This window comes from Carcharodon carcharias, chromosome 17, assembly GCF_017639515.1.
Source record: "Carcharodon carcharias isolate sCarCar2 chromosome 17, sCarCar2.pri, whole genome shotgun sequence".
NCBI lineage: Eukaryota > Metazoa > Chordata > Chondrichthyes > Lamniformes > Lamnidae > Carcharodon > Carcharodon carcharias.
Window position 1 is genome coordinate 101,219,531 of NC_054483.1, and position 23,612 is coordinate 101,243,142.

The following is a 23,612-nucleotide window of genomic DNA, read 5'->3' on the forward strand; positions in this document are numbered from 1 at the left end:
GTCGCATTTCCATCCCTTCCTAACTCTCTCCCAATTCCCTCCCTCCCCAACTCTCGCCGCATTTCCCTCCCTTCCCAACTCTCGCCGGATTTCCCTCCCTCCCGAACTCTGGCTGCATTTCCCTCCCTCCCCAACTCTCGCTGCATTTCCCTCCCTCCCCAACTCTCGCAGCATTTCCCTCCCTCCCCAACTCTCGCCGCATTTCCCTCATTACTGAACTCTCGTTGCATTTCCCTCCCTCCCGAACTCTCGCCGCATTTCCCTCCCTCCCGAACTCTGGTCGCATTTCCATCCCTTCCCAACTCTCTCCGAATTCCCTCCCTCCCCAACTCTCGCCGCATTTCCCTCCCTCCTCAACTCTCGCAGGATTTCTCTCCCTCCCTAACTCTTGCGGCATTTCCCTCCCTCCCCGGCTCTAGCCGCATCTCCCTCCCTCCCCAACTCTCACCACTTTTCCCTCCCTCCCGAACTCTCACTGTATTTCGCTTCCTCCACAACTCTTGCCGCATTTCCCTCCATCCCGAACTCTGGCTGCATTTCCATCCCTTCCCAAATCTCTCCGAAATTCCCTCCCTTCCCAAATCTCGCTGCATGTCCGTCCATCCTGAACTCTCGCTGCATTTCCCTCCCTCCCCAACTCTTGCTACATTTCCCTCCATCCCTCACCCTCACCCTATTTCCCTCTCTCACCAACTCTCGCCGCATGTCGTTCCCTCCTGAAGTCTCGCCGCATATCCCACCCTCCACAACTCTGGCCGCATTTCCCTCCCTCCCCAACTCTCATCGCATTTCCCTCCCTCCACAACTCTCGCTGCATTTCCCTACCTCCACAACTCTGGCCGTATTTCCCTTCTTCCGCAACTGTCACCGCATTTCCCTCCCTCCCCAACACTCATCGCATTTCCCTCCCTCCCCAACTCTCGCTGCATTTCCCTCCCTCCCCAACTCTCGCTGCATTTCCCTCCCTCCCCAACTCTCGCTGCATTTCCCTCCCTCCCCAACTCTCGTGGCATTTCCCTCACTCCCCAACTCTCGCTGCAATTCCCTCCCTCCCCAACTCTCACTGCATTTCCCTCCTTCCACAACTCTCGGCGCATGTCCATCCATCCCAAAGTCTCGCCGCATTTCCCTCCCACCCCACTCTCGCTACATTTCCCAAACTGCCCAACTATCGCCGCATTTCACTTCCTCCGCAACTGTGGCCGCATTTCCCTCCCTCCCCAACTCTCGCCGCATTTCCCTCCCTCCCCAACACTCGCCGCATTTCCCTCCCTCCAAAACTCTTGCCGCATTTCCCTCCATTCCCAACACTCGCTGCATTGCCCTCCCTCCCCAACTCTCGCTCCATTTCCGTCCCTCCCCAAATCTCGAGGCATTTCCCTCCCTCCCCAACTCTCGCCACATTTCCCTCCCTCCCCAACTCTCGCCGCATTTCCCTCCCTCCACAACTCTCGCTGCATTTCAGTCCCTCCCCAACTCTCGCTGCATTTCACTCCCTCCCCAACTCTTGCCGCATATCCCTCCCTCCACAACTCTCGTCGCATTTCCCTCCCTCCCCAACTCTAAGTGCATTTCTCTTCCTACGCAACTGTTGCCGCATTTCAGTCCCTCCCCAACTCTCGTCGCATTTCCCTCCCTGCCCAACACTCGCCGCATTTCCCTACCTCCACAACTCTTGCCAAATTTCCCTCTCCTCCCGAACGCTAGCCGCATTTCCCTCCCTCCCCAACTCTCACCGCATTTCCCTCCCTCCCCAACTCTGGCCATATTTCCCTTCATCCGCAACTGTCGCCGCATTTCCATCCCTCCCCAACACTCGTCGCATTTCCCTCCCTCCCCAACTCTCGCTACATTTCCCTCCCTCCCCAACTCTCGCCGCATTTCACTTCCTCCGCAACTGTGGCCGCATTTCCCTCCCTCCCCAACTCTCGCCACATTTCCTTCCCTCCCCAACTCTCGCCGCATTTCCCTCCCTCCCCAACTCTAGCCGCATTTCTTTCCTCCGCAACTCTCGCCGCATTTCCCTCCCTCCCCAACTTTCGCCCCAATTCACTCCCTCTCCAACTCTCGCCGCATTTTCCTCCCTCCCAAACTCTCGCCGCAATTCCCTCCCTCCCCAACTTGCGCCGCATTTCTCTCCTTCCCGAACTCTCGCCACATTTCCCTCCCTCCCCAACACACACCGCATTTACCTCCCTACCCAACTCTCGCTGCATTTCCCTCACTCCCCAACTCTCGCTGAATTTCCCTCCCTCCCCAACTCTCGCCGCATTTCCCTCCTTCCACAAATCTTGCTGCATTTCCCTCCCTCCCCAACTCTCGAGGCATTTCCCTCACTCCCCAAGTCTTGAGGCATTTCCCACCCTCCCCAACTTTCGCTGCATTTCCCTCCCTCCCCAACTCTCGCCGCATGTCCCTCACTTTCGAAGTCTCACCGCATTTCCCTCCCACCACAACTCTCACCGGATTGCCCTCCCTCCCCAACTCTGGCTGCATTTCCCTCCCTCCCCAACTCTCTCCGCATTTCCCTCCCTCCCCAACTCTGGCCGCATTTCTCTTCCACCGCAACTGTCGCCGCATTTCCCTCCCTCCCCAACTCTCGCCGCATGTCCCTCACTTTCGAAGTCTCACCGCATTTCCCTCCCACCCCAACTCTCGCCGTATTTCCCTCCCTCCCCAACTCTCGCCGCATTTCCCTCCCTCCACAACTCTAGCCGCATTTCTCTTCCTCCTCAACTCTTGCCGCATTTCCCTCCCTCCCCAACTTTCGCCCCAATTCACTCCCTCTACAACTCTCGCCGCATTTTCCTCCCTCCCGAACTCTTGCCGCATTTCCCTCCATCCCCAACTTGCGCCGCATTTCTCTCCTTCCCGAACTCTCGCCACATTTCCCTCCCTCCGCAACACTCACCGCATTTACCTCCCTACCCAACTCTAGCTGCATTTCCCTCACTCCCCAAATCTTGCTGCATTTCCCTCCCTCCCCAACTCTCGAGGCACTTCCCTCCCTCCCCAACTCTCGCCGCATGTCCATCCCTCCCAAAGTCTCGCTGCATTTCCCTCCCCCCACAACTCTTGCCGCATTTCCCTCCCTCCCCAGCTCTCGCCGCGTTTCCCTCCTTCCACAAATCTCGCTGCATTTCCCTCCCTCCCCTACTCTCGAGGCATTTCCCTCACTCCCCAAGTCTCGAGGCATTTCCCACCCTCCCCAACTCTCGCTGCATTTCCCTCCCTCCACAACTCTCGCCGCATTTCTCTCCCTCCCCAACTCACGCCGCATTTCCCTCCCTCCACAACTCTTGCAGCAATTCCCTCGACTCCCGAAGTCGCCCCGCATTTCCCCCCCACCCCACTCTCGCTACATTTCCCACATTCCCCAACTCTCGCTGCATTTCACTTCCTCCGCAACTGTGGCCGCATTTCCATCCCTCCCCAACTCTCGCCGCATTTCCCTCCCTCCCCAACTCTCGCCGCATTTCCCTCCCTCCCCAACTCTAGCCGCATTTCTCTTCCTCCGCAACTCTCGCCGCATTTCCCTCCCTCCCCAACTTTCGCCCCAATTCACTCCCTCTCCAACTCTCGCCGCATTTTCCTCCCTCCCAAACTCTCGCCGCAATTCCCTCCCTCCCCAACTTGCGCCGCATTTCCCTCCTTCCCGAACTCTCGCCACATTTCCCTCCCTCCCCAACACTCACCGCATTTACCTCCCTACCCAACTCTCGCTGCATTTCCCTCACTCCCCAACTCTCGCTGAATTTCCCTCTCTCCCCAACTCTCGCCGCATGTCCATCCCTCCCGAAGTCTCGCTGCATTTCCCTCCCCCCACAACTCTTGCCGCATTTCCCTCCCTCCCCAACTCTTGCCGCATTTCCCTCCTTCCACAAATCTTGCTGCATTTCCCCCCCACCCCACTCTCGCTACATTTCCCACCCTCCCCAACTCTCGCCGCATTTCACTTCCTCCGCAACTGTGGCCGCATTTCCCTCCCTCGCCAACTCTCGCCGCATTTCCCTCCCTCCGCAACTCTCGCCGCATTTCCCTCCCTCCACAACTCTTGCAGCATTTCCCTCTCCTCCAGAACTCCCGCCTCATTTTCCTCCCTCCCCAACTCTCACTGCATTTCCCTCCCTCCCCAACTTGCGCCGCATTTCCCTCCTTCCCGAACTCTCGCCACATTTCCCTCCCTCCCCAACACTCAAACCATTTACCTCCCTACCCAACTCTCGCTGCATTTCCCTCCCTCCCCAACTCTCACTGCATTTCCCTCTCCTCCAGAACTCCCGCCTCATTTTCCTCCCTCCCCAACTCACTCCGCATTTCCCTCCCTCCCCAACTTTCGCCCCAATTCATTCCCTCTCCAACTCTCGCTGCATTTTCCTCCCTCCCGAACTCTTGCCGCATTTCCCTCCCTCCCCAACTTGCACCGCATTTCTCTCCTTCCCGAACTCTCGCCACATTTCCCTCCCTCCCCAACACTCACCGCATTTACCTCCCTACCCAACTCTAGCTGCATTTCCCTCACTCCCCAAATCTCGCTGCATTTCCCTTCCTCCCCAACTCTCGAGGCACTTCCCTCCCTCCCCAACTCTCGCCGCATGTCCATCCCTCCCGAAGTCTCGCCGCATTTCCCTCCCCTCACAACTCTTGCCGCATTTCCCTCCCTCCCCAGCTCTCACCGCATTTCCCTCCTTCCACAAATCTCGCTGCATTTCCCTCCCTCCCCAACTCTCCAGTACATTTCCCTCCCTCCCCAACTCTAGCCGCATTTCTCTTCCTCCACAACTCTCGCCGCATTTCCCTCCCTCCCCAACTTTCGCCCCAATTCACTCCCTCTCCAACTCTCGCCACATTTTCCTCCCTCCCAAACTCTCGCCGCAATTCCCTCCCTCCCCAACACTCACCGCATTTACCTCCCTACCCAACTCTCGCTGCATTTCCCTCACTCCCCAACTCTCGCTGAATTTCCCTCCCTCCCCAACTCTCGCCGCATGTCCATCCCTCCCGAAGTCTCGCCGCATTTCCCTCCCCCCACAACTCTTGCCACATTTCCCTCCCTCCCCAACTCTCACCGCATTTCCCTCCTTCCACAAATCCTGCTGCATTTCCCTCCCTCCCTCCCCAACTCTCGAGGCATTTCCCTCACTCCCCAAGTCTTGAGGCATTTCCCACCCTCCCCAACTCTCGCTGCATTTCCCTCCCTCCCCAACTCTCGCCGCATGTCCCTCACTTTCGAAGTCTCACTGCATTTCCCTCCCACCACAACTCTCACCGGATTGCCCTCCCTCCCCAACTCTGGCTGCATTTCCCTCCCTCCCCAAACTCTCTCCGCATTTCCCTCCCTGTCCAACTCTGGCCGCATTTCTCTTCCTCCGCAACTGTCGCCGCATTTCCCTCCCTCCCCAAGTCTCGCCGCATTTCCCAACTGCCCCAACTCTCATTGCATTTCCCTCCCTCCCCAACTCTCGCTGCATTTCCCTCCCTCCCCAAATCTCGAGGCTTTTCCCTTCCTCCCCAACTCTCGTTGCATTTCCCTCCCACCCCAACTCTTGAGGCATTATTCCTCGCTCCCCAACTCTCACCGCATGTCCCTCCCTCCCGATGTATCGCCGCATTTCCATCCCTCCACAACTCTTGAGGCATTTCCCTCCCTCCCCAACTCTCGCCGCATGTCCATCCCTCCCGAAGTCTCGCCGCATTTTCCTTGCTCCCCATCTCTTGCCGCATTTCCCTCCCTCCCCATCTCTCGCCGCATTTCCCTGCCTCCACAACTCTCGCCGCATTTCCGTCTCCTCCAGAATGCTCGCCGCATTTCACTTCCTCAGCAACTGTCGCCGCATTTCCCACCCTCCCCAACTCTCGCCGCGTTTCACTTCCTTTGCAACTCTCGCCGCATTTCCCTCCCTCCACAACTCTCGCCACATTTCCCTCTACTCCAAAACTCCCACCTCATTTTGCTCCCTCCCCAACTCTCACCGCATTTCCCTCCCTCCCCAACTCTCTCCGTATTTCGCTCCCTCCCCAACTCTGGCCGCATTTCTCTTCCTCCGCAACTGTCGTCGCATTTCCCTCCCTCCCCAAGTCTCGCCGCATTTCCCAACTGCTCCAACTCTCATTGCATTTCCCTCCCTCCCCAACTCTCGCCGCATTTCCCTCCCTCCCCAAATCTCGAGGCTTTTCCCTTCCTCCCCAACTCTCGCTGCATTTCCCTCCCACCCCAACTCTTGAGGCATTATTCCTCGCTCCCCAACTCTCACCGCTTGTCCCTCCCTCCCGATGTATCGCCGCATTTCCATCCCTCCACAACTCTTGAGGCATTTCCCTCCCTCCCCAACTCTCGCCGCATGTCCATCCCTCCCGAAGTCTCGCCGCATTTTCCTTGCTCCCCATCTCTCGCCGCATTTCCCTCCCTCCCCATCTCTCGCCGCATTTCCCTGCCTCCACAACTCTCGCCGCATTTCCGTCTCCTCCAGAACGCTCGCCGCATTTCACTTCCTCAGCAACTGTCGCCGCATTTCCCACCCTCCCCAACTCTCGCCGCGTTTCACTTCCTTTGCAACTCTCGCCTCATTTCCCTCCCTCCACAACTCTCGCCGCATTTCCCTCTACTCCAGAACTCCCGCCTCATTTTGCTCCCTCCGCAACTCTCGCCGCATTTCCCTCCCTCCACAACTCTCGACACATTTCCCTCTTCTTCTGAACTCTCGCAGCATTTTCCTCCCTCCCCAAGTCTCGCCGCATTTCCCTCCCTCCCCAACACTCGCCGCATTTCCCTTGCTCCCCAACTCTGGCCGCATTTCTCTTCCTCCGCAACTGTCGCCGCATTTCCCTCCCTCCCCAACTCTCGCCGCATGTCCATCCCTCCCGAAGACTCGCCGCATTTTCCTCACTCCCCATCTCTCGCCGCATTTCCCTCCCTCCCCAACTCTCGCCGCATTTCCGTCTCCTCCAGAACGCTCGCCGCATTTCCCTTCCTCAGCAACTGTCGCCGCATTTCCCACCCTCCCCAACTCTAGCCGCGTTTCACTTCCTTTGAAACTCTCGCCGCATTTCCCTCCCTCCACAACTCTCGCCGCATTTCCCTCTCCTCCAGAACTCCCATCTCATTTTCCTCCCTCCCCAACTCACGCCGCATTTCCCTCGCTCCACAACTCTCGACACATTTCCCTCTCCTCCTGAACTCTCACAGCATTTTCCTCCCTACCCAAGTCTCGCCGCAATTCCCTCCCTCCCCAACTTGCGCCGCATTTCCCTCCTTCCTGAACTCTCGCCACATTTCCCTCCCTCCCCAACACTCACCGTATTTACCTCCCTACCCAACTCTCGCTGCATTTCCCTCCCTCCCCAACACTCACCGCATTTACCTCCCTACCCAACTCTCGCTGCATTTCCCTCCCTCCCCAACTCTGGCCGCATTTCTCTTCCTCCGCAACTGTCGCCGCATTTCCCTCCCTCCCCAAGTCTCGCCGCATTTCCCAACTGCCCCAACTCTCATTGCATTTCCCTCCCTCCCCAACTCTCACTGCATTTCCCTCCCTCCCCAAATCTCGAGGCTTTTCCCTTCCTCCCCAACACTCGCTGCATTTCCCTCCCACCCCAACTCTTGAGGCATTATTCCTCGCTCCCCAACTCTCACCGCATGTCCCTCCCTCCCGATGTATCGCCGCATTTCCATCCCTCCACAACTCTTGAGGCATTTCCCTCCCTCCCCAACTCTCGCCGCATGTCCATCCCTCCCGAAGTCTCGCCGCATTTTCCTTGCTCCCCATCTCTCGCCGCATTTCCCTCCCTCCCCATCTCTCGCCGCATTTCCCTGCCTCCACAACTCTCGCCGCATTTCCGTCTCCTCCAGAACGCTCGCCGCATTTCACTTCCTCAGCAACTGTCGCCGCATTTCCCACCCTCCCCAACTCTCGCCGCGTTTCACTTCCTTTGCAACTCTCGCCGCATTTCCCTCCCTCCACAACTCTCGCCGCATTTCCCTCTACTCCAGAACTCCCGCCTCATTTTGCTCCCTCCCCAACTCTCGCCGCATTTCCCTCCCTCCACAACTCTCGACACATTTCCCTCCCTCCCCAACTCTCGGCACATTTCCCTCTTCTTCTGAACTCTCGCAGCATTTTCCACCCTCCCCAAGTCTCGCCGCATTTCCCTTGCTCCCCAACTCTGGCCGCATTTCTCTTCCTCCGCAACTGTCGCCGCATTTCCCTCCCTCCCCAACTCTCGCCGCATTTCCGTCTCCTCCACAACTCTCGACACATTTCCCTCTCCTCCTGAACTCTCACAGCATTTTCCTCCCTCCCCAAGTCTCGCCGCAATTCCCTCCCTCCCCAACTTGCGCCGCATTTCCCTCCTTCCCGAACTCTCGCCACATTTCCCTCCCTCCCCATCACTCACCGCATTTACCTCCCTACCCAACTCTCACTGCATTTCCCTCACTCCCCAACTCTCGCTGAATTTCCCTCTCTCCCCAACTCTCGCCGCATGTCCATCCCTCCCGAAGTCTCGCTGCATTTCCCTCCCCCCACAACTCTTGCCGCATTTCCCTCCCTCCCCAACTCTTGCCGCATTTCCCTCCTTCCACAAATCTCACCGCATTTCCCCCCCACCCCACTCTCGCTACATTTCCCACCCTCCCCAACTCTCGCCGCATTTCACTTCCTCCGCAACTGTGGCCGCATTTCCCTCCCTCCCCAACTCTCGCCACATTTCCCTCCCTCCCCAACTCTCGCCACATTTCCCTCCCTCCCCAACTCTCGCCGCATTTCCCTCCCTCCACAACTCTCGCCATATTTCCCTCCCTCCACAACTCTAGCCGCATTTCTCTTCCTCATCAACTCTTGCCGCATTTCCCTCCCTCCCCAGCTCTCGCCGCATTTCCCTCCTTCCACAAATCTCACTGCATTTCCCTCCCTCCCCTACTCTCGAGGCATTTCCCTCACTCCCGAAGTCTCGAGGCATTTCCCACCCTCCCCAACACTCGCTGCATTTCCCTCCCTCCAGAACTCTCGCCGCATTTCTCTCCCTCCCCAACTCACGCCGCATTTCCCTCCCTCCACAACTCTTGCAGCATTTCCCTCGACTCCCGAACTTGCGCCGCATTTCCCCCCCACCCCACTCTCGCTACATTTCCCACATTCCCCAACTCTCGCCGCATTTCACTTCCTCCGCAACTGTGGCCGCAGTTCCCTCCCTCCCCAACTCTCGCCGCATTTCCCTCCCTCCTCAACTCTCGCCGCATTTCCCTCCCTCCCCAACTCTAGGGGCATTGCTCTTCCTCCGCAACTCTCGCCGCATTTCCCTCCTTCCCCAACTTTCGCCCCAATTCACTCCCTCTCCAACTCGCCGCATTTTCCTCCCTCCCAAACTCTCGCCGCAATTCCCTCCCTCCCCAACTTGCGCCGCATGTCCCTCCTTCCCGAACTCTCGCCACATTTCCTTCCCTCCCCAACACTCACCGCATTTACCTCCCTACCCAACTCTCGCTGCATTTCCCTCAATCCCCAACTCTCGCTGAATTTCCCTCCCTCCCCAACTCTCGCCGCATGTCGATCCCTCCCGAAGTCTCGCCGCATTTCCTCCCCCCACAAATCTTGCCGCATTTCCCTCCCTCTCCAACTCTTGCCGCATTTCCCTCCTTCCACAAATCTCGCCGCATTTCCCCCCCACCCCACTCTCGCTACATTTCCCACCCTCCCCAACTCTCGCCGCATTTCACTTCCTCTGCAACTGTGGCCGCATTTCCCTCACTCCCCAACTCTCGCTGCATTTCTCTTCCTCTGCAACTCTCGCCGCATTTCCCTCCCTCCCCAACTTTCGCCCCAATTCACTCCCTCTCGAACTCTCGCCGCATTTTCCTCCCTCCCAAACTCTCGCTGCAATTCCCTCCCTCCCCAACTTGCGCCGCATTTCTCTCCTTCCCGAACTCTCGCCACATTTCCCTCCCTCCCCAACACTCACCGCATTTACCTCCCTACCCAACTCTCGCTGCATTTCCCTCACTCTCGAACTCTCGCTGAATTTCACTCCCTCCCCAACTCTCGCCGCATGTCCATCCCTCCCGAAGTCTCGCCGCATTTCCCTCCCCCCACAACTCTTGCCGCATTTCCCTCCCTCCCCAACTCTTGCCGCATTTCCCTCCTTCCACAAATCTTGCTGCATTTCCCTCCCTCCCCAACTCTCGAGGCATTTCCCTCACTCCCCAAGTCTTGAGGCATTTCCCACCCTCCCCAACTCTCGCTGCATTTCCCTCCCTCCCAAACTCTCGCCGCAGGTCCCTCACTTTCGAAGTCTCACCGCATTTCCCTCCCACCACAACTCTCACCGGATTGCCCTCCCTCCCCAACTGTGGCTGCATTTCCCTCCCTCCCCAACTCTCTCCGCATTTCCCTCCCTGTCCAACTCTGGCCGCATTTCTCTTCCTCCGCAACTGTCGCCACATTTCCCTCCCTCCCCAAGTCTCGCCGCATTTCCCAACTGCCCCAACTCTCATTGCATTTCCCTCCCTCCCCAACTCTCGCTGCATTTCCCTCCCTCCCCAAATCTCGAGGCATTTCCCTTCCTCCCCAACTCTCGCTGCATTTCCCTCCCACCCCAACTCTTGAGGCATTATTCCTCGCTCCCCAACTCTCACCGCATGTCCCTCCCTCCCGATGTATCGCCGCATTTCCATCCCTCCACAACTCTTGAGGCATTTCCCTCCCTCCCCAACTCTCGCCGCATGTCCATCCCTCCCGAAGTCTCGCCGCATTTTCCTTGCTCCCCATCTCTCGCCGCATTTCCCTCCCTCCCCATCTCTCGCCGCATTTCCCTGCCTCCACAACTCTCGCCGCATTTCCGTCTCCTCTAGAACGCTCGCCCCATTTCACTTCCTCAGCAACTGTCGCCGCATTTCCCAACCTCCCCAACTCTCACCGCGTTTCACTTCCTTTGCAACTCTCGCCGCATTTCCCTCCCTCCACAACTCTCGCCGCATTTCCCTCTACTCCAGAACTCCCGCCTCATTTTGCTCCATCCGCAACTCTCGCAGCATTTTCCTCCCTCCCCAAGTCTCGCCGCATTTCCCTCCCTCCCCAACACTCGCCGCATTTCCCTTGATCCCCAACTCTGGCCGCATTTCTCTTCCTCCGCAACTGTCGCCGCATTTCCCTCCCTCCCCAACTCTCGCCGCGTTTCACTTCCTTTGAAACTCTCGCCGCATTTCCCTCCCTCCACAACTCTCACCACATTTCCCTCTCCTCCAGAACTCCCGTCTCATTTTCCTCCCTCCCCAACTCACGCCGCATTTCCCTCCCTCCACAACTCTCGACACATTTCCCTCTCCTCCTGAACTCTCACAGCATTTTCCTCCCTCCTCAAGTCTCGCCGCATTTCCCTCCCTCCCCAACACTCGCCGCATTTCCCTCGCTCCCCAAGTCTCGCCTCACTTCCCTCCCTCCCCAACACTCGCCGCATTACCCTCCCTCCCCAACTCTCGAGGCATTTTCCACCCTACCCAACACTCGGTGCATTTCGCTCCCTCCCCAACTCTCGAGGCATTTTCCTCCCTCGACAACTCTGGCCGCATGTCCATCCCTCCCCAACTCCCGCCGCATTTTCCTCCCTCCCCAAAACTCTCCTCATTTCCCTCCTTCGCCAACTCTGGTCGCATTTCTCTTCCTCCGCAACTGTCTCCACATTTCCCTCACTCCCGAAGTCTCGCTGCATTTCCCTCCCTCCCCAACACTCGCCGCATTTCCCTCCCTCACCAACTCGCTTTGCATTTCCCTCCCTCCCCAACTCTCACCGCATGTCACTCACTCCCGAAGTCTCGCCGCATTTCTCTCCCACCACAACTCTCGCCAGATTGCCCTCCCTCCCCAACTCTGGCCGCATTTGCCTCCCTTCAAAACTCTCGCCGCATTTGCCTCTCCTCCCGAACTCCTGCCGCATTTTCCTCCCTCCCCAACTCTCTCCGCATTTACCTCCCTCCCCAACTCTCGCCGCATTTCCCACCCTCCCCAAATCTCGAGGCATTTCCCTTCCTCCCCAACTCTCGCTGCATTTCCCTCCCACCCCAACTCTTGAGGCATTATTCCTCGCTCCCCAACTCTCACCGCATGTCCCTCCCTCCCGATGTATCGCCGCATTTCCATCCCTCCACAACTCTTGAGGCATTTCCCTCCCTCCCCAACTCTCGCCGCATGTCCATCCCTCCCGAAGTCTCACCGCATTTTCCTCGCTCCCCATCTCTCGCTGCATTTCCCTCCCTCCCCATCTCTCGCCGTATTTCCCTGCCTCCACAACTCTCACCGCATTTCCGTCTCCTCCAGAACACTCGCCGCATTTCACTTCCTCAGCAACTGTCGCCACATTTCCCTCCCTCCCCAACTCTCGCCGCGTTTCCCTCCCTCCCCAACACTCACTGCATTTCCCTCCCTGCCCAACTTGCGCCGCATTTCCTTCTTTGCCGAACTCTCGCCACATTTCCCTCCCTCCCCAACACTCACTGCATTTACCTCCCTACCCAACTCTCGCTGCATTTCCCTCCCTCCCCAACTCTCGCCGCATGGCCCTCACTCCCGAAGTCTCACCGCATTTCCCTCCCGCCACAACTCTCTCCGCTTTTCCCTCCCTCCCCAACTCTGGCCGCATTTCTCTTTCTCCGCAACTGTCGCCGCATTTCCCCCACTCCCCAAGTCTCGCCGCATTTCCCTCCCTCCCCAACTCTCATTGCATTTCCCTCCCTCCCCAACTCTCGCTGCATTTCCCTCCCTCCCCAAATCTCGAGGCATTTCCCTTCCTCCCCAACTCTCGCTGCATTTCCCTCCCACCCCAACTCTCGAGGCATTATTCCTCACTCCCCAACTCTCACCGCATGTCCCTCCCTCCCGATGTATCGCCGCATTTCCATCCCTCCACAACTCTCTCCGCATTTCCCTCCCTCCCCAACTCTCATTGCATTTCCCTCCCTCCCCAAATCTCGAGGCATTTCCCCCACTCCCCAACTCTCACCGCATGTCCCTCCCTCCCGATGTATCACCGCATTTCCATCCCTACCCAACTCTCGCTGCATTTCCCTCCCTCCCCAACTCTCGCCGCATGTCCCTCACTCCCGAAGTCTCACCGCATTTCCCTCCCGCCACAACTCTCTCCGCTTTTCCCTCCCTCCCCAACTCTGGCCGCATTTCTCTTTCTCCGCAACTGTCGCCGCATTTCCCCCACTCCCCAAGTCTCGCCGCATTTCCCTCCCTCCCCAACTCTCATTGCATTTCCCTTCCTCCCCAACTCTCGCTGCATTTCCCTCCATCCCCAACTCTCGAGGCATTATTCCTCACTCCCCAACTCTCACCGCATGTCCCTCCCTCCCGATGTATCGCCGCATTTCCATCCCTCCACAACTCTCGAGGCATTTCCCTCCCTCCCCAACTCTCGCTGCATTTCCCTCTCCTCCAGAACTCCCGCCTCATTTTCCTCCCTCCCCAACTCACTCCGCATTTCCCTCCCTCCCCAACTCTCGCCCCATTTCCCTCCTCCCCAACACTCGCTGCATTTCCCTCCCTCCCCAACTCTCGCTGCATTTCCCTCCCTCCCCAACTTGCACCGCATTTCCCTCCTTCCCGAACTCTCGCCACATTGCCCTCCCTCCCCAACACTCACCCCATTTATCTCCTTCCCCAACTCTCGCTGCATTTCCCTCCCTCCCCAACTCTCACTGCATTTCCCTCTCCTCCAGAACACCCGCCTCATTTTCCTCCCTCCCCAGCTCACTTCGCATTTCCCTCCCTCCCCAACTCTCGCCGCGTTTCCCTCCCTCCCTAACTCTCACAGCATTTCCCTCCCTCCCCAACTCGCGAGGCACTTCCCTCCCTCCCCAACTCTCGCCGCATGTCATTCCCTCCCGAAATCTCGCCGCATTTCCCTCCCCCCACAACTCTTGCCGCATTTCCCTCCCTCCCCAACTCTCGCCGCATTTCCCTCCTTCCACAAATCTCGCTGCATTTCCCTCCCTCCGTAACTCTCGAGGCATTTCCCTCACTCCCCAAGTCTCGAGGCATTTCCCACCCTCCCCAACTCTCGCTGCATTTCCCTCCCTCCCCAACTCTCGCCGCATGTCCCTCACTCCCGATGTCTCACCGCATTTCCCTCCCACCACAACTCTCTCCGCATTTCCCTCCCTCCCCAACTCTCATTGCATTTCCCTCCCTCCCCAAATCTCGAGGCATTTCCCCCACTCCCCAACTCTCACCGCATGTCCCTCCCTCCCGATGTATCACCGCATTTCCATCCCTCCACAACTCTCGAGGCATTTCCCTCCCTCCCCAACTCTCGCCGCATGTCCATCCCTCCCGAAGTCTCGCCGCATTTTCCTCCCTCCCCATCTCTCGCCGCATTTCCCTCCCTCCCCATCTCTCGCTGCATTTCCGTCTCCTCCAGTATGCTCGCCGCATTTCACTTCCTCCGTAACTGTCGAAGCATTTCCCACCCTCCCCAACTCTGGCCGCATTTCCCTCCCTCCACAACTCTCGCCGCATTTCCCTCTCCTCCAGAAGTCCCGCCTCATTTTCCTCCCTCCCCAACTCTCTCTGCATTTCCCTCCCTCTCTAACTCTCGCCGCATTTCCCTCCCTCCCCAACTCTCAGTACATTTCCCTCCCTCCCCAACTCTCGCTGCATTTCCCTATCTCCCCAACTCTCGCTGCATTTCCCTCCCTCCCTAACTCTCGAGGCATTTTCCACCCTCCCCAACTCTCGGTGCATTTCGCTCCCTCCCCAACTCTCGAGGCATTTTCCTCCCTTGACAACTCTGGCCGCATTACCCTCTCTCCCCAATTCCCGCTGCATTTTCCTCCCTCCCCAACTCTTGTTGCATTTCCCTCACTCCCCAACTCTCGCCGCATGTCCCTCACTCCCGAAGTCTCACCGCATTTCTCTCCCACCACAACTCTCGCCGGATTTCCCTCCCTCGCCAACTCTCGCCGCATTTCCCTCTCCTCCCGAACTCCTGCCGCATTTTCCTCCCTCCCCAACTCTCTCCGCATTTGCCTCCCTCCCCAACTCTGGCCGCATTTCTCTTCCTCCGCAACTGTCGTCGCATTTCCCTCCCTCCCCAAGTCTCGCCGCATTTCCCTCCCTCCCCAACTCTCATTGCATTTCCCTCCCTCCCCAACTTTCGCTGCATTTCTCTCCCTCCCCAAATCTCGAGGCATTTCCCTCCCTCCCCAACTCTCGCTGCATTACCCTCCCACCCCAATTCTCGAGGCATTATTCCTCGCTCCCCAACTTTCACCGCATGTCCCTCCCTCCCGATGTATCGCCGCATTTCCATCCCTCCACAACTCTCGAGGCATTTCCCTCCCTCCCCAACTCTCGCTGCATTTCCCTCTCCTCCAGAACTCCCGCCTCATTTTCCTCCCTCCCGAACTCTCGCCCCATTTCCCTCCTCCCCAACTCTCGCTGCATTTCCCTCCCTCCCCAACTTGCACCGCATTTCCCTCCTTCCCGAACTCTCGCCACATTTCCCTCCCTCCCCAACACTCACCCCATTTATCTCCTTCCCCAACTCTCGCTGCATTTCCCAACCCTCCCCAACTCTCGCTGCATTTCCCTCTCCTCCAGAACTCCCGCCTCATTTTCCTCCCTCCCCAGCTCACTCCGCATTTCCCTCCCTCCACAACTCTCGCCGCATTTCCCTCCCTCCCCAACACTCACTGCATTTCCCTCCCTGCCCAACTTGCGCCGCATTTCCTTTCTTGCCGAACTCTCGCCACATTTCCTTCCCTCCCCAACACTCACCGCATTTACCTCCCTACCCAACTCTCGCTGCATTTCCCTCACTCCCCATCTCTCACAGCATTTCCCTCCCTCCCCAACTCTCGAGGCACTTCCCTCCCTCCCCAACACTCGCCGCATGTCCATCCCTCCCGAAGTCTCGCTGCATTTCGCTCCCCCCACAACTCTTGCCGCATTTCCCTCCCTCCCCAACTCTCGCCGCATTTCCCTCCTTCCACAAATCTCGCTGCATTTCCCTCCCTCCACAACACTCACCGTATTTACCTCCCTACCCAACTCTCGCTGCATTTCCCTCACTCCCCAACTCTCACAGCATTTCCCTCCCTCCCCAACTCGTGAGGCACTTCCCTCCCTCCCCAACTCTCGCCGCATGTCAATCCCTCCCGAAGTCTCGCCCCATTTCCCTCCCCCCACAACTCTTGCCGCATTTCCCTCCCTCCCCAACTCTCGCCGCATTTCCCTCCTTCCACAAATCTCGCTGCATTTCCCTCCCTCCGTAACTCTCGAGGCATTTCCCTCACTCCCCAAGTCTCGAGGCATTTCCCACCCTCCCCAACTCTCGCTGCATTTCCCTCCCTCCCCAACTCTCGCCGCATGTCCCTCACTCCCGAAGTCTCACCACATTTCCCTCCCGCCACAACTCTCTCCGCTTTTCCCTCCCTCCCCAACTCTGGCCGCATTTCTCTTTCTCCGCAACTGTCGCCGCATTTCCCCCACTCCCCAAGTCTCGCCGCATTTGCCTCCCTCCCCAACTCTCATTGCATTTCCCTCCCTCCCCAACTCTCGCTGCATTTCCCTCCCTCCCCAAATCTCGAGGCATTTCCCTTCCTCCCCAACTCTCGCTGCATTTCCCTCCCACCCCAACTCTCGAGGCATTATTCCTTGCTCCCCAACTCTCACCGCATGTCCCTCCCTCCTGATGTATCGCCGCATTTCCATCCCTCCACAACTCTCGAGGCATTTCCCTCCCTCCCCAACTCTCGCCGCATGTCCATCCCTCCCGAAGTCTCGCCGCATTTTCCACCCTCCCCATCTCTCGCCGCATTTCCCTCCCTCCCCATCTCTCGCCGCATTTCCCTACCTCCCCATCTCTCGCCATATTTCCCTCCCCATCTCTCGCCGCTTTTCCCTTCCTCCCCATTTCTCGCCGCATTTCCGTCTCCTCCAGAACGCTCGCCGCATTTCTGTTCCTCCGCAACTGTCGCCGCATTTCTCACCCTCCCCAACTCTGGCCGCATTTCCCTCCCTCCACAACTCTCGCCGCATTTCCCTCTCCTCCAGAAGTCCCGCCTCATTTTCCTCCCTCCCCAACTCTCTCCGCAGTTCCCTCCCTCTCTAACTCTCGCCGCATTTCCCTCCCTCCCCAGCTCTTGCTGCATTTCCCTATCTCCCCAACTCTCACTGCATTTCCCTCCCTCCCTAACTCTCGAGGCATTTTCCACCCTCCCCAACTCTCGGTACATTTCGCTCCCTCCCCAACTCGCGAGGCATTTCATCCCTTGACAACTCTGGCCACATTACCCTCCCTCCCCAACTCCCGCTGCATTTTCCTCCCTCCCCAACTCTTGTTGCATTTCCCTCCCTCCCCAACTCTTGCTGCATGTCCCTCACTCCCGAAGTCTCGCCGCATTTCACTCCCGCCACAACTGTCGCCGGATTTCCCTCCCTCGCCAACTCTGCCGCATTTCCCTCCCTCCAAAACTCTCGCCGCATTTCCCTCTCCTCCCGAACTCCTGCCGCATTTTCCTCCCTCCCCAACTCTCTCCGCATTTCCCTCCCTCTCCAACTCTGGCCGCATTTCTCCTCCTCCGCAACTGTCGCCGCATTTCCCTCCCTCCCCAAGTCTCGCCGCATTTCCCTCCCTCCCCAACTATCATTGCATTTCCCTCCCTCCCCAACTCTCGCTGCATGTCCCTCCCTCCCCTAATCTTGAGGCATTTCCCTCCCTCCCCAACTCTCGCTGCATTTCCCTCCCACCCCAACTCTCGAGGCATTACTCCTCGCTCCCCAACTTTCACCGCATGTCCCTCCCTCCCGATGTATCGCCGCATTTCCATCCCTCCACAACTCTCGAGGCATTTCCCTCCCTCCCCAACTCTCACTGCATGTCCATCCCTCCCAAAGTCTCGCCGCATTTTCCTCCCTCCCCATCTCTCGCCACATTTCCCTGCTTCCACAACTCTCGCCGCATTTCCTTCTCCTCCAGAACTCTCACTGCATTTCTCTTCCTCCGCAACTCTCGCCGCATTTCCCTCCCTCCCCTACTTTCGCCCCAATTCACTCCCTCTCCAACTCTCGCCGCATTTTCCTCCCTTCCAAACTCTCACCGCAATTCCCTCCCTCCCCAACTTGCGCCGCATTTCTCTCCTTCCCGAACTCTCACCACATTTCCCTCCCTCCCCAACACTCACCGCATTTACCTCCCTACCCAACTCTCGCTGCATTTCCCTCACTCCCCAACTCTCACAGCATTTCCCTCCCTCCCCAACTCTCGAGGCACTTCCCTCCCTCCCCAACTCTCGCCGCATGTCCATCCCTCCCGAAGTCTCGCTGCATTTCGCTCCCCCCACAACCCTTGCCGCATTTCCCTCCCTCCCCAACTCTCGCCGCATTTCCCTCCTTCCACAAATCTCGCTGCATTTCCCTCCCTCCACAACACTCGCCGCATTTACCTCCCTACCCAACTCTCGCTGCATTTCCCTCACTCCCCAACTCTCACAGCATTTCCCTCCCTCCCCAACTCACGAGGCACTTCCCTCCCACCCCAACTCTCGCCGCATGTCAATCCCTTCCGAAGTCTCGCCGCATTTCCCTCCCCACACAACTCTTGCTGCATTTCACTCCCTCCCCAACTCTCGCCTCATTTCCCTCCTTCCACAAATCTCGCTGCATTTCCCTCCCTCCGTAACTCTTGAGGCATTTCCCTCACTCCCCAAGTCTCGAGGCATTTCCCATCCTCCCCAAATCTCGCTGCATTTCCCTCCCTCCCCAACTCTCGCCGCATGTCCCTCAATACTCAAGTCTCACCGCATTTCCCTCCCACCACAACACTCTCCGCATTTCCCTCCCTCCCCAACTCTGCCGCATTTCTCTTCCTCCGCAACTGTCGCCGCATTTCCCTCCCTCCCCAAGTCTCGCCGCATTTCCCTCCCTCCCCAATTATCATTGCATTTCCCTCCCTCCCCAACTTTCGCTGCATTTCTCTCCCTCCCCAAATCTCGAGGCATTTCCCTCCCTCCCCAACTGTCGCTGCATTTCCCTCCCACCCCAATTCTCGAGGCATTATTCCTCGCACCCCAACTTTCACCGCATGTCCCTCCCTCCCGATGTATCGCCGCATTTCCATCCCTCCACAACTCTCGAGGCATTTCCCTCACTCCCCAACTCTCGCTGCATTTCCCTCTCCTCCAGAACTCCCGCCTCATTTTCCTCCCTCCCCAACTCACTCCGCATTTCCCTCCCTCCCCAACTCTCGCCCCATTTCCCTCCTCCCCAACACTCGCTGCATTTCCCTCCCTCCCCAACTCTCACTGAATTTCCCTCCCTCCCCAACTCTCGCTGCATTTCCCTCCCTCCCTAAATCTCGAGGTATTTCCCTTCCTTCCCAACTCTCACCGCATGTCCCTCCCTCCCGATGTATCGCCACATTTCCATCCCTCCAGAACTCTCGAGGCATTTCCCACCCTCCCCAACTCTCGCCGCATGTCCATCCCTCCCGAAGTCTCGCCGCATTTTCCTCCCTCCCCATCTCTCGCCGCATTTCCCTCCCTCCCCATCTCTCGCCGCATTTCCCTCCCTCCCCATCTCTCGCCGCATTTCCGTCTCCTCCAGAACGCTCGCCGCATTTCACTTCCTCCTCAACTGTCGCCGCATTTCCCACCCTCCCCAACTCTGGCCGCATTTCCCTCCCTCCAAAACTCTCGCCGCATTTCCCTCTCCTCCCGAACTCCTGCCGCATTTTCCTCCCTCCCCAACTCTCTCCGCATTTCCCTCCCTCTCTAACTTTCGCCACATTTCCCTCCCTCCCCAATTCTCACTGCATTTCCCTCCCTCCTTAACTCTCGAGGCATTTTCCACCCTCCCCAACTCTCGGTGCATTTCGCTCCCTCCCCAACTCTCGAGGCATTTTCCTCCGTTGACAACTCTGGCCGCATTACCCTCCCTCCCCAACTCCCGCTGCATTTTCCTCCCTCCCCAACTCTTGTTGCATTTCCCTCCCTCCCCAACTCTCTCCGCATTTCCCTCCCTCCCCAACTCTGTCTGCATTTCTCTTCCTCCGCAACTGTCGCCGCATTTCCCTCCCTCCCCAAGTCTTGCTGCATTTCCCTCCCTCTCCAACTCTCGCTGCATTTCCCTCTCCTCCAGATCTCCCGTCTCATTTTCCTCCCTCCACAACTCACTCCGCATTTTCCTCTCTCCCCAACTCTTGCCGCATTTCCCTCCCTCCCCAACACTCGCTGCATTTCCCTACCTCCCCAACTCTCGCTGCATTTCGCTCCCTCCCCAACTTGCGCCGCATTTCCTTCCTTGCTGAACTCTCGCCACATTTCCCTCCCTCCCCAACACGCACCGCATTTACCTCCCTACCCAACTCTCGCTGCATTTCCCTCACTCCCCAACTCTCACAGCTTTTCCCTCCCTCCCCAACTCTCGAGGCACTTCCCTCCCTCCCCAACTCTCGCCGCATGTCCATCCCTCCCGAAGTCTCACTGCATTTCGCTCCCCCCACAACTCTTGCCGCATTTCCCTCCCTCCGCAACTCTCGCCGCATTTCCCTCCTTCCACAAATCTCGCTGCATTTCCCTCCCTCCGCAACACTCGCCGTATTTACCTCCCTACCCAACTCTCGCTGCATTTCCCTCACTCCCCAACTCTCACAGCATTTCCCTCCCTCCCCAACTCGCGAGGCACTTCCCTCCCTCCCCAACTCTCGCCGCATGTCATTCCTTCCCGAAGTCTCGCTGCATTTCCCACCCCCCACAACTCTTGCCGCATTTCCCTCCCTCCCCAACTCTCGCCGCATTTCCCTCCTTCCACAAATCTCGCTGCATTTCCCTCCCTCCGTAACTCTCGAGGCATTTCCCTCACTCCCCAACTCTCGCTGCATGTCTCTCACTCCCGAAGTCTCGCCGCATTTCACTCCCGCCACAACTCTCGCCGGATTTCCCTCCCTCGCCAACTCTGCCGCATTTCCCTCCCTCCAAAACTCTCGCCGCATTTCCCTCTCCTCCCGAACTCCTGCCGCATTTTCCTCCCTCCCCAACTCTCTCCGCATTTCCCTCCCTCTCCAACTCTGGCCGCATTTCTCCTCCTCCGCAACTGTCGCCGCATTTCCCTCCCTCCCCAAGTCTCGCCGCATTTCCCTCTTTCCCCTAATCTTGAGGCATTTCCCTCCCTCCCCAACTCTCGCTGCATTTCCCTCCCACCCCAACTCTCGAGGCATTACTCCTCGCTCCCCAACTTTCACCGCATGTCCCTCCCTCCCGATGTATCGCCGCATTTCCATCCCTCCACAACTCTCGAGGCATTTCCCTCCCTCCCCAACTCTCACTGCATGTCCATCCCTCCCAAAGTCTCGCCGCATTTTCCTCCCTCCCCATCTCTCGCCACATTTCCCTGCTTCCACAACTCTCGCCGCATTTCCTTCTCCTCCAGAACTCTCACTGCATTTCTCTTCCTCCGCAACTCTCGCCGCATTTCCCTCCCTCCCCTACTTTCGCCCCAATTCACTCCCTCTCCAACTCTCGCCGCATTTTCCTCCCTTCCAAACTCTCGCCGCAATTCCCTCCCTCCCCAACTTGCGCCGCATTTCTCTCCTTCCCGAACTCTCACCACATTTCCCTCCCTCCCCAACACTCACCGCATTTACCTCCCTACTCAACTCTCGCTGCATTTCCCTCACTCCCCAACTCTCACAGCATTTCCCTCCCTCCCCAACTCTCGAGGCACTTCCCTCCCTCCCCAACTCTCGCCGCATGTCCATCCCTCCCGAAGTCTCACTGCATTTCGCTCCCCCCACAACCCTTGCCGCATTTCCCTCCCTCCCCAACTCTCGCCGCATTTCCCTCCTTCCACAAATCTCGCTGCATTTCCCTCCCTCCACAACACTCGCCGCATTTACCTCCCTACCCAACTCTCGCTGCATTTCCCTCACTCCCCAACTCTCACAGCATTTCCCTCCCTCCCCAACTCACGAGGCACTTCCCTCCCTCCCCAAATCTCGCCGCATGTCAATCCCTTCCGAAGTCTCGCCGCATTTCCCTCCCCCCACAACTCTTGCTGCATTTCACTCCCTCCCCAACTCTCGCCTCATTTCCCTCCTTCCACAAATCTCGCTGCATTTCCCTCCCTCCGTAACTCTCGAGGCATTTCCCTCACTCCCCAAGTCTCGAGGCATTTCCCATCCTCCCCAAATCTCGCTGCATTTCCCTCCCTCCCCAACTCTCGCCGCATGTCCCTCAATACCCAAGTCTCACCGCATTTCCCTCCCACCACAACACTCTCCGCATTTCCCTCCCTCCCCAACTCTGCCGCATTTCTCTTCCTCCGCAACTGTCGCCGCATTTCCCTCCCTCCCCAAGTCTCGCCGCATTTCCCTCCCTCCCCAATTATCATTGCATTTCCCTCCCTCCCCAATTTTCGCTGCATTTCTCTCCCTCCCCATATCTCGAGGCATTTCCCTCCCTCCCCAACTGTCGCTGCATTTCCCTCCAACCCCAATTCTCGAGGCATTATTCCTCGCTCCCCAACTTTCACCGCATGTCCCTCCCTCCCGATGTATCGCCGCATTTCCATCCCTCCAAAACTCTCGAGGCATTTCCCTCCCTCCCCAACTCTCGCTGCATTTCCCTGTCCTCCAGAACTCCCGCCTCATTTTCCTCCCTCCCCAACTCACTCCGCATTTCCCTCCCTCCCCAACTCTCGCCCCATTTCCCTCCTCCCCAACACTCGCTGCATTTCCCTCCCTCCCCAACTCTCACTGAATTTCCCTCCCTCCCCAACTCTCGCTGCATTTCCCTCCCTTCCTAAATCTCGAGGCATTTCCCTTCCTCCCCAACTCTCGCTGCATTTCCCTCCCACCCCATCTCTCGAGGCATTATTCCTCACTGCCCAACTCTCACCGCATGTCCCTCCCTCCCGATGTATCGCCACATTTCCATCCCTCCAGAACTCTCGAGGCATTTCCCACCCTCCCCAACTCTCGCCGCATGTCCATCCCTCCCGAAGTCTCGCCGCATTTTCCTCCCTCCCCATCTCTCGCCGCATTTCCCTCCCTCCCCATCTCTCGCCGTATTTCCCTCCCTCCCCATCTCTCGCCGCATTTCCGTCTCCTCCAGAACGCTCGCCGCATTTCACTTCCTCCTCAACTGTCGCCGCATTTCCCACCCTCCCCAACTCTGGCCGCATTTCCCTCCCTCCAAAACTCTCGCCGCATTTCCCTCTCCTCCCGAACTCCTGCCGCATTTTCCTCCCTCCCCAACTCTCTCCGCATTTCCCTCCCTCTCTAACTTTCGCCACATTTCCCTCCCTCCCCAACTCTCACTGCATTTCCCTCCCTCCCCAACTCTCGCTGCATTTCCCTATCTCCCCAACTCTCGTTGCATTTCCCTCCCTCCCTAACTCTCGAGGCATTTTCCACCCTCCCCAACTCTCGGTGCATTTCGCTCCCTCCCCAACTCTCGAGGCATTTTCCTCCGTTGACAACTCTGGCCGCATTACCCTCCCTCCCCAACTCCCGCTGCATTTTCCTCCCTCCCCAACTCTTGTTGCATTTCCCTCCCTCCCCAACTCTCTCCGCATTTCCCTCCCTCCCCAACTCTGTCTGCATTTCTCTTCCTCCGCAAC